The sequence below is a fragment of the Corvus brachyrhynchos genome, unplaced genomic scaffold (assembly GCF_000691975.1).
Source record: "Corvus brachyrhynchos isolate BGI_N302 unplaced genomic scaffold, ASM69197v1 scaffold5, whole genome shotgun sequence".
Lineage (NCBI taxonomy): Eukaryota > Metazoa > Chordata > Aves > Passeriformes > Corvidae > Corvus > Corvus brachyrhynchos.
The window spans coordinates 7,148,167-7,161,656 of record NW_008238321.1 but is presented as its reverse complement, the minus strand read 5'-3'; the positions used below and the strand labels follow the sequence as shown (position 1 = coordinate 7,161,656).

At 56.6% G+C, this 13,490-nt stretch overlaps 1 protein-coding gene across 1 annotated transcript in view; it reads right to left on the bottom strand.

Annotated features, from left to right (window-relative positions):
* Nucleotides 1-9,810, bottom strand: part of LOC103615569 (ATP-sensitive inward rectifier potassium channel 12) — a 31,633-nt gene extending 21,823 nt beyond the window's left edge. The window contains exon 1 of the mRNA XM_008633629.2: nucleotides 9,590-9,810. The gene's annotated coding sequence lies outside the window, so the exon portion shown is untranslated. The remainder of the gene's footprint in view (nucleotides 1-9,589) is intronic.
* Between the last annotated feature and the right edge of the window lie 3,680 nt (nucleotides 9,811-13,490).

The window sequence follows — 13,490 nt, the reverse complement described above, 5'->3', positions numbered from 1 at the left end:
CCCCCCCCCGCGGTTATCATCTGGAGCGGGCGAGGCTGAGCGCGGCTCACGGCGGGAGCCGAGCTTTATTAGAAACAGGCATCTGGCTTCAGCCCTCCCTGCAGCCCCCGGCTCAGGCTTGGGATCAGGCTGGGGCAGAGAGCACGCACGCGTGCCCAGGCAGCAGGCGGGGAACTTCCAGAAGTCCCCAGTTTTTCTCCTGATTTTATCTCCGAGCTTATTATTGGCGATGTGAGAATAAAGCCCTGGTGCTCCGCTGCAGGAGCACGTGCTGCCCGGCCGGGGTCGAGCCCCAGCCCTCGCAGGGACGGGGAACCAGCAGAGCGTGCTGCAAGCTGGAGGATGGAGATAACCCTGGCAGCAGCCAGAGCTGATTCCTGCAGTGGAGAAGGAAGAAAAGAGGCTGAGCTACCCATGGACATCAGGCACAGGAATAATGGGAGAGCTTTGTCGGGACATCGCTGCAGCTCTGAGCACAGCTTGTACAAAGTGCTGCTCCTCTGCCATCCCTGCTGCGAATACCTCTAAGGAAACGTTCCCCTAAAGGGCAAGTACCCCGGGATGGAGGAAACACAGGAAGGAGCCTTACGGGGCCGTGACTGGGGGATCTAGGAAGTGCAAAAAGCAATTAACACCAGGGCTGGGGAGGATATACAGGTGATCCACATGGATATACAGGTGATCCACATGGAGCTTGGTGTATGGAAGAGGGGATTGTTAGAAACACACAGATTGTTCTGTGCTCAGTGTAGTCAGGGTGACCTATACATAGACTGTAGGGGGATTCCCTGTGCAGCCAGAGCCAGCAGCCCTCCAGCTTCCACGATGTCCCGTGTCTCAGGGCAGGGCTCCACAGCAGCACCCAGCAGGACGGGCACTGCCTTGTGGAATAGATTTCTTCCCCCAAATCTCCACTCTGCCAGGGTTCTGCTTTATGCCAACAGCTGCCTCATGGTGCAGCGCTTGGCTGGGGATAGCGGCAGGACACCAGGGAATATCAGTGGCTGGGCAGGGACCAAGACCATACTCACAGCACACCAGATCTGCACCTGGGCATGGCCAAAACCTCTCTGCTTCCCAAAACACTCTGAGGAGCAGCGTTAGCCAGCGTGTGGTATCAGCTCTCCTGAAACAACGTCATTGTGGTTGAGGCAGGATCCTTATTAATTCTTTCCTCTCTTTAATTTCCATTTTTTCCTCAGTTCCCTTTCCTATTGCTCAAGCAGGGCTTGGGTAGGGCCCTGCTGCTGCCAGCCTGTGTCCCTGTGGCATGGTGCCACCAGTGCCATTGCTCCATGATATGGGGATGTGATGGGTGGCTGCATTTGGGGTCAATGGTGAGATCAGACGCATGCAAAGGGAAGGGAGCCATGGATGGAGCAGAGAGCCCCAGATGGAGGGTGGGGAGCACCAAAAAATGCCCCATCAGCACCAGGTAGTGGACTGGGGGGGATGCATGGGTGGGTCCCAGCCCCATCCACTGTTCATCTGGGAGGATGGAGACAGGAAACTGCCACTTATTGAAACAGCTTTGGTGAAACATCCCAACTTCTCCCCAGACACCATTCCTAGGGATGGACCACAGGGAAAAAGGTGGGACAGGACATCCTCAGCACCCACAAAACGCAGCAATTGCCTTTCCCACCTCTGCCAGAACCACCTTCCTCAGCCACCCATCACCAACACACCCCCCTCCACCCTTGGGTCTTCCCATCACTTTCATCCCCCAGGACCCTGAAAAGCACCGTTTTCCCCTTTCCACCCCACATCCATCACTCCTGCAGTCCCCTCCAGCCCTGATTGCCATTGATGCCATCCACATGTCCCCAGCTCTCAGGGGACCCTATGCAGGGGCCAGCACATGGAGTCTGGATGGCTCCAGGGCCTCCCGTGGTGCCCCCTCACCCGCTAAATGTTATATAAACGCCTGGGCCCGGGACTGTTTGTGTTTGTGCTGCCTTCAGCGCTGTGTTCCTCAACCCTATTTGCATAACAAATAATTAATAATAATTAATGACTGGGAGAACGGTGTGGGCTGCCAGATTGTGCTAATTAGTGAACAAATGCCATTGCACAAGTGAAGGCAGGCGTCACACGGCCCTGCGTCCTCACCAAGTGTGGGGACACGATGGGGACAATGTCCTGTGTGACCCTTAGCCCTTTTGAGGCAGGGGAAGAGGAGGAGGAGCAGGAGGAGGCAGCGCTGTGGGTGGTGTTGGGATGGGTCCCTGGTGCTCCCAGGTGGGTGCCTTGGTGCAGCCCCGCTCTGTGACTGCACACGTGGATCCCACAGCATCTCACACCCGGCTATCTCCATGCCCTTATTAGAGCCTGGGACAACACTGCTTAATTGTCTGGCCATGGCACTGCTGCACATCATTAACAAGCAAACCAGCACCAGCTCATTAAGGCAAAGCCTTTGCTCTGGCACCTCCACAGCCAAATCATTCTGCGGACATTCTGACCACAAGGCCCCTTGCAGGTGGCACCTCCTCACAGCACCAAAAAGTTCCCCCTGTGCCACTGATGCTGGAGAACATGGAGGAGTGAGGATGCGAGTGATGGGGTGGCCTGTTTGGTCACCCAGACCCAGCCTTTGCCTGCACCTCACACACCTGCAGCTGCCTGGGGGACTGGGAACGTGGAGCATGAAAGGGAGAGGAAAGGGAAAAATGAGAGGGGAAAGGGGAAAAGGAGACAGAAAAGGAAAAGAAGAAAAGGAAGAAGTAAAGGGGAAAAGACAGAGAAGGGAGAGAGGAGGCAATAGAGGAAAGCAATGAGAAAAGAAAAGAGGAAGAAGGGAATGGGGAAAGGAAAGGAAAGGAAAGGAAAGGAAAGGAAAGGAAAGGAAAGGAAAGGAAAGGAAAGGAAAGGAAAGGAAAGGAAAGGAAAGGAAAGGAAAGGAAAGGAAAGGAAAGGAAAGGAAAGGAAAGGAAAGGAAAGGAAAGGAAAGGAAAGGAAAGGAAAGGAAAGGAAAGGAAAGGAAAGGAAAGGAAAGGAAAGGAAAGGAAAGGAAAGGAAAGGAAAGGAGAAAAGAGAAAGGGAATCAGGTTTTCTTGTCTTAGATCTGCTCAAGCACTGACTGCTGGTCACACACGGGAGCCCTGGGAGCAGTGGGATGCTGGAGCAAGAAATGGCCAAAGCTTGCAGATCCGTGTGGCCAGAGCCAGCCTGGGAGCAGAGTGCCTTCCTCGCTGGGAGAGGAAGGGATGAAGCAGAGCAAAGCCCTCTCTCACTCCCCTCCATGAAACTCTTCAGGTCCAATTCACTTTCCCTAATCCCTGCAGTGTCCCGGACAAGCCCTGGCTGCCAGTAGAGCTCCAGGGCCGCTCGGCCTCACTCCCACTGCAGCTCCAAAGCAGCCCCTGCTCTACCCCCCCAGCAGAGCAGAGCTGGGTGCAATTACGCTTCACTGCCTCTCCTCTCTCACTGTAATTCCTTTGCTCCGCTGAATTGCTTCCCCTTCAGCACCACACATAATCCACTGCACTGTAATTACACGGGAATTTTAATATCTGATGTATTTATAAGATGCACTTAATTCATCAGCCCCTTTAACCACACTGTCATTCCAGCCTTCAGCACGGTGGGAAGGATGACTCGCTGTCAGATGGAGATTAGCTGGCCCATGTGTGTAATGAGTTGGAGGGTGTTCTCAGCCCAGCTGAGAGCCTCACTGCCAGGTCCCACCCTGGCTGGGGAGCAGGATCCCACCATGCCAGGTGCCCTGACCGCCAGGGGATTGTGCCAGGGCTCCCCTGTGCTGTGCAGAAATAAAGGGCAGCACAATCCAGAGACCTTCCCGAACATTTGAATCATCCAACAGGTCCAAATTTGGCAGAAATGAAGGGCCTGTGCTGGGGTGAATTTTACCCCTACAGCCCAAGCACTGGGGGTTTCCCCAAAGGGCTCCCCAACATGAGGGATGCACATTTTGGATCCCTCCAAATCCACAAAGAAAGTAGCCACTACTGAAGGCTTATTTCTCCCAGCATTTGTTTTGGTGGCTCCTTTCCAGCCGTGTCCTATAAGGGAACCAAAGGCCTTTGAGCCTCTTGCAGTGAGCACAATGCAATGATTTTCCCAGCCTGGGCAGGAGGGATGAGCTCACTGGCGTCCTTGGTTCCCCCTGGCTTCGGGGTGCTGGGTCCCTGTGCCGAGCACGGCGCACGCTGTGGCTCCTCAGGATGCCCAGGAGGGCAGTGGACTCAGCAGAATGCTGGGGGTGGCTGGGCTCCATCCCACCAAGTCCTGGGAGAAATGCCAGCTGAGCCTGGGAACGAGGGGCAAAGGGGGAGAGAAAGGGGTGGTCTCACTGGCTCGGTCCCTGGGGGCATCCTGGCTCTCGCTGATGGATGACACCACGTATTTCACACTGGGGTCACACTGGGTTTTCCCACAGCCCTGCAGTGACATCCACACTGCCCTGCCAGGCACCCCTGTGGGTGGGTGGCACTCACAGGTGGTGGCATTGTCCCCACCTCAGCACTGGCCACGAGGCACCACGGAGGCACAGCCCAGCTGCCAGTGGCACTGAATCCTGCATGAGCGGGATGGGCCTGGGACCCACCAGGTCCCCACAACACCGGGTGACCTTTGGGACACCAACCCTCCTGCTTCCAGCAAGCTGTGCCAGAGCAGAGCTGTGCTGGAGTGGGACTGTGATGACATTTCTGCTGGAGAGGGACCTCCAGCAAGTACCACTGTGAGCCCCAGGGCTGCTGTCAGCACCCTGAGCCCACCCACAGCCCTCGGGCTCCCAGGGTTGGGTCAGATCCCAGATGAACCCCAGCACTTGGCAGTGGTCAGGCACAGTGACACTGGTGACACACTGGTCCCCCACTGGCAGTGAGGTCTCTCCCCACAGCTTCCTGCTCTGGCACCCTGTGGCTCCCTGGGAACACAAGCTGGGGACACAAAGGGTGCTGAAGCTGGCCTGATGTCCCCCCATGCCCCATGTCATGTCACACACTCCAGAGCTGCACCTCCCTGCCAGGCTGCCCAGAGTGCCAACCCCGAGCAGGGACACCAGCTCTGGGGGCAGAGCTTGGGCTGATCTGAGGCAGGGTTATCCAAGGAGCTGGTAAGTTCCCATCCCCTCCCCATCAGGAGGGTCCCTGGTACCTGCTCCCCACGGGATGTCACGGCCTCCTGCCTCAGTTTCCCCATCTGCACAGTGCTCTCCGAGAGGGTAAAGACAGGACCATGGTTGGCAGGGGGTGCAGCAGGGTCTCCAACCCCACCTCTGGCTTAGGATCAGGGCAGGGCCCTCTCTCCTTTCTCCATTCGCAACCCCTCCTTCCCCAGGGTGCTGCCATCCAGGGGGAACTTTGGCCCCCAAGGTCACTGACAGAAGGGGATGGGGGCAGACACCCCAACCTCATGCCCAGCCAGCCCTGCCAACCACCCCGTCCAGGTCCTGGCCACTCCCTGAAGCTCAGCTACCCCGCAGGTGTCCCCCTCCCTCCCCGCTGTCCCCAAAAAGCAAATATCCAGGGAGATGGGCTCCGCGCTGCAGCTCTGCCGGTGGCACTGGCGCTGAGCAGAGCAGACACTGCAGCACGGCCGTTTCGGAAGCCCGAGGCAGCTCTGGGGATGTAGGACACCGGTGCCCTTCCCTGGGGCACACGGTGGTGGCACGGGGGTGGCAGTGGGGGCCAGGAGGGTTGTGCCGCTGTGGGGGAGGGAATGGGGCAAGCGGTGGGGTGGGATGGGACTGGGAGGCAGCAGGTGCTGCACCCACATCCCGCTGAGTCCGTCTGGACTCTCCAGGGCTCACCCGTGCAGGTGAGAGCTCAGGGAAGGAGCCAGGTCGTCAGGTTGAGACTCCTGGGCTGTGCCTCCCTCGGGGCGACTCACGGAGCAGGATGAACGAAGCCAGGGCAAAGGATCCAGCCCTGACGCCAGCCCGCTATATCCATATCCGCATCCTCACAAATCTGGAGGGTCAGCATCCCTGTGACAGCATCCCTGCAATCAGCCTCCTTGGGATCAGGGTCCCTGGAACAGCATCCTAGAGAAGTGCATCGCTGGTACCTCCAGCACAAGCATGGGAGCCAGGATCAGGGTTTCCCAGAGCTGAAGGGAAGATCCTTTCCCTGCGGGACAGCCCCGACATCACCTGCTCTGCATCCCTGTGGGGAAACGGAGGTGAGGGATGGCACAGCTGGCATCACTCACATCACCCATCCCCAAAACACCCGTCCCCTGTGCTGGGGGCACGGGAAGTGGGCAGGCAGTGCTGGCAGCACTGCGGCTCCCCCAGGATCAACCTTGCCCTGGCTAACAGACCATCGGGATCCTGGCAGCATCCCCTGCCATGGTGCGGGATGGTGACAGGGATGGGGACCCCACGGCCCCACGGTTATATGAATTCTCTCTGGCTTTCTGTCAGGCACAGTCTGGATCTGGCCATTTCTGTCTGGGGATGTTGGGAGGGAGAAAGCCCAGGCTAAAGCTCCCAGCAATGGGAGATATCAGAGCAGGAAATTAATGTTAATTAATTCATAATGACGCTGAGATAGTGATACCAGATGCTTCAAAAGTCCAACGGGGGAATCTGAAAGTGCTTTGTAAGAAATCCGTCGCCCACCGGCAGTCCTGCCTCGCTGCAAGCTGGGAATGAGGGAGTGAGCTGGGAACCGGGATCAAGCTGGGACTGCAGGACCAAGCTAGAACTAGGGAACAAGCTGGGAATGAGTCAGGAATGGTGAAAGAGGGACACATCCCTGTGAGGTGACAAGGCCACAGTCACCCAGAGCTGTGGAGAGCAGCACTGGGACCCCCCTGCCACCTGCCACCACACTCCCACCTTTCTCCCTTCCACCCCAACTCAGAAGCTGGAGTGGAGCTTGAGTGACAAGACACCCACCATGCTCCACTCCCTGGGGCACAGGGGGTTCCCGAGTCCCTTAATGCTCATTTTTTCCTCTCCTTTCCTCCATTTCAGGGACACTGGGTTCAGGGCAGGTGGTCGGGTGTGTACTGGGGTACTCAGGGGCCCGCAGGGGGATGGAGGGACAGGCTCATGATCTGGGACAGGGACACAGGTCCTTTGCCAACCAGTGTCCCCACACTCAGAGGACAATTTCTCCCTCCTCATCCACGTGAGCCAGCCCTTGCCCTGCTCTGCCAAACCCAAACGGGGCTGCACTTTAGCCAAGAGGTGTAAAACAGCCTAGAAAGCAGCTTGAGCCCGGTGCCACCTCCCCAGGGCTGGGAACCCCAGAGCCAGAGCCGGGAAGGGTGCAACCATGAACTCTGCAAAAACCACAGGCAAACCCCTGGGCTTGGAGCTGTTTGCCCAGACAGGGGGGATTATGCTCCTTCCCACAGTGACACAACAGCGCCTGCACCCAGAGGGGACCCTCAGAACGGGGGCTAAGTGAGGTGGCCAAGGCCACGCAAGGCCTGGCAGCGGCAGAGCAGGGTGGCACGGCCGGGGCACGGCGCTGCCATCACTGCTTACATAAGGTGTCCCTTAAGGTGTGTCCGAGTGCACACACCCGAGCGGTGACAGGAGAGCAGGACAGATCCATCCCTCCAGCAACCCCTCACAGGGACAGCGCTCCCACTGTTTTTGGAGACAGCACCCCCAAAACTGCCAACCCGGCCTCCTTCCCCCTGCACAGAGGGTGCGTGAGGCTCCCGTGTCTCTCAAGCACATTTACACCCTAAAAGCCCCTAAAAGCTGACAGGAATTGGGCGGAAATGCTGGGTTTCAGCTCGCGGTGCAATTCCCCTGACAGCTCCTCCGAAGTTTATCCGCAGCAGGAACGGTTTCTACGGCGCTGCCGGTGAAGCCGCCCCAGCAAGTGGGGAGAGGGGAAAACCCCACTGGGAGCACCACGGAAAACCACAGAGCACCACAGCACCACAGACAAGGCCACCAAAATCCCACCCCAGCTGGTCCCGAGGGACTTGTCATAAACCCCTGGGTCATTCCAGGGCTAAGGATAAAACTACTTTGACTTCATAGGTAAATTAACTCTTTTGGCTAAAGAACAGCAGAGGCAACACAGGATTTCAAAGTGTGTTTTGTATCAGAGGCAAGAAATAAAGTGGCCTTTACGGTGCCTTCCCCAGCAAAGCTGGAGCTTTATTAAGCTTATCTGGCATGGATGGGAATGCTCACTGTTATTCCAGGCCTGAAAAGAGCAGGCAAGGATTTTTTTTTTTTTTTTATTCTTGTTTTCATTATTTTCTGGTGGCTTCACTGCTTTGTGCTCACAGAAAGGGAGTTTCACCTGCTGTTACAAAGAAAAGGCCCTGGAAAGTTTTGCGAAGAAGGGGATGAGGGGAAGAAGGTTTATGGAAGCAAAACGAGTTGTTGCAGGGTTTGTTGTGGATTTTTTTTCACAGTGACCTGTAAAACACCCCCAGCTCTTTGCTGCTTGCAGAAGACCTGGCACCAACATGCCAGTCTCCTGTCCCCACCAGTGTCACCCCTGGGATGGCGGTGGTAAGATCTCAGAAACTGAGGTTGATTTGGGGTGCAGAAGGAAGGCAGTGGGACTGCTCCCCATCTTTTTCACAAGCAAAGTCATGCCACGCTTTCTAAGAACAGGAAAGAAAAAAAATCCAGCCCTCGTTTGCTGACACCACAGCAAAACAGGTGGTTCAAAATCACAAGTGCAAGGGGGGGGAGAAAAAACCCTATTTGGTGATTTTGTGCTCATATTCATTGCAAAACTGTCCGGGAATGCTGCTAAATACACACCATTTTCCCTTCTCACACTCTTTGCTCTATAATTAAGAGAGACTTCTAAAAATACAAACGGCCTCGAGCACCCAGTGAAGGCGTGCAGGTGCTGCTAACTGGAGGCACTTTAGTACAGCTCATTTTCTGGACAATTTTACTCGCCTGGCTCGTGCTCAGCGCCGATACTATTACAGTGATGCAATTATGCTGCTGCTGCTGCTGCTGCTGCTGCTGCTGCTGCTGCTGCTGCTGCTGCTGCTGCTGCTGCTGCTGCTGCTGCCGCTGCCGTGGTCGGCTCGCTCGGCTTTCTCCCTGCGCTTTGCAGTTTGCCTTCAAAGCCCCCCCAGCCCCGCAGCTCCCGGGCTCACCCCAAGCGTGTCCCCGCCGGCAGGGCCCAGGGAGCTGGGGATAAGAGGGTCAGGCGGGTGTGTGCTACACCAACATGTGAATATCCATGTGTGGGCATGGAGGGGCATAACCCCGCATGGGCATTGCCCAAAACAACCGGTGTGCAAAAGTTTTGGGTGAGGAAGAGAGCTGGCCAGGGGAAGCAAGCGGAGGGGAGCAGGAGCATGGAGAGGATCCCAAAAGGCAGCAGCAAACCCTCAGTGTTGGCTGGGCAGGGAGGGGGCCCATGGCACTGGCACGGTGATGCCGCTTGGCAAAACATCCCCCCCAACCTGGCATCTGGGGCACAGGGGTGAGGGGGAACTTCCCCCGTGGAGCTGCCACTGCGAAACTTCCCCTTCTTATTTCTCCATTAGGGCTGCAATAGGTGGAAGTGATTGACTCACTATGAGACTGCTGTTTTTGCCTCTGACTTGGGATTAAGACGGAGCTGGAGGAGCGGAGGAGCCGTTGTCGGCAGGCACCGGAGCCGGCACTTACCTCTCACTGCATCCAGCCCCTCCGGCCGTGGGGCTGCAGCTCCTGGAGAGTTAGCTGGCAGGGGACCCCACATCCACTCGGGTTTCTCCCAGGACCGACGTTCGGCTGCTGCTTCTTAGGCACAGACCCAACCCCTCCATTCCAACCACAGGGAAAAAAATATATCTTCTTCCAAAAGAAAAAAAAAATTTAAAAAAAAAAAAAAAAGAGGGAGATTAAAAAAAAAAAAACCAAACAAATAAAACCACACTTTTTTCTTGGTTTGCTTTCCCCGTGGAGAAAAAAAAAGAAAAATAGATAAATCCCAGCGACCAAGAGATCCAGACTCAGGTGAATTTAGCTTCAAACTCCCTCTGCGCTTTCAGAGCCTTCACCCTCAAATGGGCTCTGGAAGATGCTGGGGGACCCATCGTTGCCAAAGTGTCATCAAATATCCTTCGGGCTCAACTCCGCTCCTGCCCGGGGAGGGTGGACTTCTTCCCTTCTTCCCTGCTTGCTGCGTGCTGTGGAGTTGGCAGGGACCTGCCTGTTCCAGCCTCAGCGTGGAGGGTGGGTGGGTTGGTTGGTTGATGTGGGTTGGGTTTGTTTGTTTTTTTTTTTTTTTTTTTTCTCGCCGCTATTGGTTTTCTTGCTATCTGATCCTGAGCGAGCGCTGCAGCTCGCCGCTTCCCTGCTTTTTTCCCCCCAGCTCCCAGGCTTTTGACAGGGAATGAAACACAGACACCCAGTGAGACAGGCTCCGGCTTCTACAAAGCTCCACTCCCTCCTGCTGCCTTTGTCCGCGAACAGCAACTCCTCCAACTCTGCCCGTAGACACGAGGGAACCTCTGCATCAGCACTTTCCTAATGGCTGCTTCGCCCCAGCCCTTCGGCCCTTCTTCTTCTTCTTCTTCTTCTTCTTCTTCTTCTTCTTCTTCTTCTTCCTCGCTTCCTCTCCTCTACCTTGATGGCTTCCGCTTGCTTTTTCTAGCCCGGCCCCGGCTCCGACAACCACAGCCACAGGGAAGCAACAACCCTTTCCCGATGGATCCATCTCAGCTCCCCCGCGCCGGCGGCTGCGGTCGGGGGGTAGTGGCCCCGCAGTCCATCACCGTCCTTCCTGGGCACCTTCCATGAAAAATCAATGGTGGGGACAGCGTCCCTGAAGGCTTCACTTTGGGCTGGTTTAAGGGGCAGGGGGCTGCATGTGTGGAGAGGAGCCAGGGGCAGAGGGAGGGCTGAGAATTGGAGCCACTTCTTTTTATTGCAGGCGGGGGTTATTTTTATTTTTTTTTAAAGGTTGACTGGAATCCAAGTTTGTTTCTTTGGTAGTGAGCATTATTTAAAGCCATTTGGGAGGCTTTGGGTGTCTCCAGGTCACCCTGTCCTTATATTAGCGAGGCCTTTTTGGAGAGGGTCAAAGTGAAACCTTGCTCCGGCAGCCTCTTTCCCCCGCAGAGGGGAGCGGGAGGCACAGGGATGCTGCAGTGGGCTCACAACCTTGGCTGGCTCCCAGCCAGAGGGAGATGCAAACCAGCCACCGTCTGTAATTTTTGCTACACTTCCTCCACACTCGGTCACTCGCGAGATCCCAGGGCTGCTGCCTGCTCCTTTTTTGGGGATTCACAGGCTTTGTTCAAAAAAAAAAAAATCACAGCCAGGAGACCTCCAGCCTTGCCAGCGATGCTCAGCACTGCTCAGCATGGCTGTCACGAGCTGGCGGGTCACAGAGAAACCATAAAGCCCCCCAGAACACAGCACATGAAGAGGCTGCCTCCCCACCTGCCCTTTGGCAGCCTCTTCCTCACTCTTTCTTGTCTCCCACCACAAGTTTGGGATAATCAATTCCTCCCTCTCCCCTTCAACAGCATCCGGGAGCAGCGACTCTCCTGGTGCCCAGCTCCCATCCTCTCCTGACACAGAGATGAAGCATTGTTCCCTCACTGTTCCCAAACACCCCAAACTCCAGAGCACCTCAGGGCAATGCTCCCAGTTCTGCCTCCACTCCCCTCTCCACATTGGCTTGTCCTCTCTCGCCTCATTCCACAAACCTCAGAAACACTGAAATCCCTGGATGAAAAGCACTGCAGGGCCTTGCCCCAGCCCTGATAGATACTCACTTAACAGCAGGGATTTGAGGTTTGCAGATCAGAGGGGACACCAGCTCACACACTGGGCCTGGTGGTCTCGTGCAAGACCACCCGGGGCCAACCTGACCACAAAACACTGCTCCTTTCTGTCAGGCAGCCCCACACACCCCAGTTTGCTCCTCCCTGATGCCTCCTCTCCTTTACCCCACCATGCTCATGGAAAGCTTCCCAAATCCCTCCCTGCCCCGATCCCCAGCCAGAGGTGCCAGACCAAAGTTCTTTATACTCCCTTCAAAAATAGACGCAATTAATGCACCCAAAGATTTGGCTGCAAAGCTGGGGCGGGAGACTGGCCACGGGTCAGGGGCACCCCTGGGGTGAGGGGAGCAGCTTCAGGGTCCCCAGTCCAAGACTGGGGCTGGCTGAGAGGGTTGGGTGGAGCTGGGCAGCCACAACTGGCGAGGTTGGTGTTCCCATCACCTGGCCATGCTGGTGGCTTACCCCTCTCTCCCCAGTTTGCTACAGGAAATGCAAATGAATAGCCTGGGACTTCCATCCTGGTAAGCCCCAGATTCCCTCTGCTTTTGGGGAGAAGTTCCCCGTGTTTTCCCATCAGGGCTGGGGAGAAGCATGGAGAAGCTCGTTATCCCCTTCTGTCGGTGCAGGACCGCAGCCCTGGGGACCCCCATGTCCTGTGGGTTCCCAGCCAGGGAACAGCTCCAACAAAGATCCAATCTCTGCCTGCCCCTGGCCATGCGTGGAATTGTCCAAGTGAGGGAAGGAGGATCTTTTAGGAATTGTCCAAGTGAAGGAAGGAGGATGAGGGGGTGAAAAAAGGGGTGCACCCAGCGGGGTCGAGCCCCTTCCAAGCGCTCACAGCACGGCTGCGCAGGGCCATGAGCAAGTCAGCACTGAGCCATTAGGGCTAATTCAATCAAGATGGATGGCCCGATTGGAGGGCTGCTGTCCATAAATCCCCCACTCCCGCTGCATTAGTGTCAGGGCTCCCAGAGGAAGAGGCTGAGGGGGAGGCGCGGGGGAGCCGGGATGGGGAAACGTGCTAAGTCACCCGTCCTCCCGATGGCACAGGGCCGCTCGGATCAGGGGCCACCACCCCATCCTGTGCACCATGGGGACACAGCCCACCATCCTCCAGCCCTTCCAAAAGCCTAGCAGCTGGAGAGGGTGGGATTTCAAGCAAACTGGGTTTGCTGGACTCCAAAAGGTGCAGGGTTGTTCACAAACTCCGCAGGGCAGGGGGTTGCTCCCATGGGAACCTTGCCCATTTGCTCCAGTGGGTTTTGCAGCAGGAGGAAGGTGGGGTGCTGGGGGAAATAGGCTTGGAGCCCCATCATAGGTCCCAGTGTGGTAACTGGGACTCGGAAATATAAGCTGAGAAAGCCCCAAGGCTGATGGATGCTGCACCCGCCCCAGACACCCAAAACTCAAGCCACACCAGACCATGACACCACTGCAGGACATCCCCATGGAATACCAGCTCCTCTCTCCCGGCACACCACTCTCTTCCCACTTCTGCTCCTATAAAAGGCCATTTGTAGGCTCAGAGTTGCCATCTGATGACCCAAACCATGTTCCCCCATCCACTGAGCACAGGCAGTGGGAGCCACACGTGCCGCCGCGCCGCACAAGCCAGCTCAGGAAATAAGCTCTCATCCCTCCAGGTTAAAAATAGCCATGAGCTTTGCCACGGACACGCCTCACCCTGGCGCTCTGGCCGAGCTGGCTCCCACCTCGCCTGCCCACCCAGCCCACCGAGCTCATGGCCGAAAACCGGCCGCCGGGCAGGGCCCCGTGGGCTGCCCGCAGCTCCA